General features: G+C 37.1%; 1 long non-coding RNA gene across 1 annotated transcript; it reads right to left on the bottom strand.

The window, feature by feature from the left end:
- Window positions 1-376: 376 nt before the first annotated feature.
- Window positions 377-1,431, bottom strand: LOC121243233. The gene is made up of 2 exons (XR_005936079.1): window positions 1,299-1,431; window positions 377-861 (listed from the first exon to the last, which is right to left on the bottom strand). It is a non-coding gene; the product is annotated as an uncharacterized LOC121243233 (long non-coding RNA).
- Window positions 1,432-2,263: the final 832 nt, after the last annotated feature.

Genomic DNA, 2,263 nt, shown 5'->3' with positions numbered 1-2,263 from the left:
ACTCCGTCCATTCGAACATGATCAAATATAGTTATTACTTGAATGATACTTGTCGATTTGAACTAAAACTATTTCATTCGAACGTTTTTTTGAGTTGTCTCAAAAAACCCAATATCTTGTAGTGTAACTGGCTAACCATATTTGTGTGTTAGATATAGCACATTATATAACAATAATTAATTTCTTGGAGTTGATTATATTATGCTATAATATCAATTAGGAATCGACCATTAATATTGCATTGACTCAATAAAACTTATTTAACTCTGAGGCACATGGTTAGGAAAGGAAGTGTACACACATGGACAAATATGTGTGTATCTATGTGTCGTGCGTGTGTCCATGTGAGTGTATGTGTGATTGTGTACCTTGAGAGTGCTAAGAAATCATAGTATATTAATTAGGGAAAATTATAAACACAATCATGTGTTGAGAAGTCCTCGCGCTTGACCTGACGTGGAGGAGGGGCAGAAACAAGTCATTTCATTAAAAGCATGGGACCGAATGTGAGGCAATGAAACGACTCATTTTATTTGGGTATAAAGTTTGTTCTCAGTTGGATATGACCGAAGCTGAACATGGATCTTCTCAAACTTCTTCATCCCTCATTCTGTGTATAGCACTATCTCTTGAATTAGGATCACCATATCGCTGGCTCAAGGAGCTGAAAACTGAGGAGAAGGGTTTGTATTTGATACATCTTTTTCAAGCCTATGCCTACTATGTGGCTACTGTTAGAATTGAGAATGTCGATATTGGCCTTTAGCACAACTCCCATCTTGCCTCCTGCAATGGTGATTCAATATAGTGAATTTTAATCTTGAAAGTTTGAGAGTTATTGAACAGAGTCCATCTCAAACTCTACCAAATCAAAGAAACAAAGAGATAAGTATAAACATAAGGAAAAAATGATGAAATTTATCACAAGAAGAATAACCATTAATCTGGTATGGTGTTCTATTTTTGTTGTTTTGTTTCTTTCTGAATGTAACAAAGCATTCATTGAACTCGGCTCAAATTACTTCTAGCCTAGACTTAGAACTACATGTAACATGTTTGATAGAAGTATTGATTGATCATTATAAATAAAGAGCATGGCTGAACCACAAGAGTGTGTATAAGCCAATTCATTCCTTTTTTTGGTGGTTCGATAGCATATCTATGATAAGAGCTGAAAATTGCATGAGAGAAGACACAACAACACCGTACAGCTACAGTTATCCAAGCTCATTAATTCTTTCATGAAGAAAAATTAAATTCTTCATTGTTGAGCCAACTACAGAATCTAGCAACCTCACCTCAAGTCGCAGCAAAATATCCCTTTTGTCTTCAAGCTCAGAGGCATAGGTGGTTGGTGATTTTAACTCTCGGGTGCAAGAGTCTTCTTCCTTTCTCTCAGCCATTGAGTGAATGTAGAATCGCCCACCATGGAGATCTCAATGGAAGCAGATATACATGGCAATGCAAAATTATAAGCCTCAGAAGGAAAAACATGGGCTTGGGCTGGGGATTGGGCTTGGGCTTCACTTAGATTCTCGAAAGGAAACAAGGCCTTTATTTATGGACCCCCAAGAGATATATCTCAATAGGCCTCAACACTTCTTCTTTGGTAATAAACCCGAACTCCTCTATAAGCCTTCATTTGTTTTTAGCCCGTTAATGGCCCAAATGCATAGCCCTTCAGCTTCACATGATCCAAATGATTCTTCCACTTTCATTCCTTCACGTCCAGCTTTTGAAATAGACATGGAATTGCCTACAACTTAGATGAATATTCAACTGATTGAAGACTTAAATGCTCATTGTGAAATCAGTCCCATGCAAATTGAAATGGCAACAAACTTATCAACTGATCCCAATCATAGTGAAATCAGTCTCAGCTAGAACCCAAATACACACATTACAAAAATCCATCAAGCTACACAAGTAATCCTCCCTTCCAAAAGGCAGCACCATGTTGAGCTTTCTGAAGCTCCAAAAAGAAAATCTCAACGTCTCATTAAAGTGGAGAAAATAGATCCAAATGAAAGTTATGCTCCAAAACAACAAACATATGACAATTCAATGACACTTACTCTCCTGGAAATGCAATCAGTGTGGCGCCCACGACCCCCATGATGATAACAACAGGGTCACACATCCCAACGATAGTGCCAAGTGTGTGTACATGCAACAGTGTACAAAAATAACGCAGCGGATAATTAATACAACTAAGTACCAGAATTGTTAATACAATTTAAAGAATCAGTAAAAAGGTTTAAAA

This window comes from Juglans microcarpa x Juglans regia, chromosome 8D (assembly GCF_004785595.1).
Source record: "Juglans microcarpa x Juglans regia isolate MS1-56 chromosome 8D, Jm3101_v1.0, whole genome shotgun sequence".
NCBI lineage: Eukaryota > Viridiplantae > Streptophyta > Magnoliopsida > Fagales > Juglandaceae > Juglans > Juglans microcarpa x Juglans regia.
The sequence above is the reverse complement of the archived record's forward strand: the minus strand, read 5'-3'. Positions and strand labels throughout refer to the sequence as shown.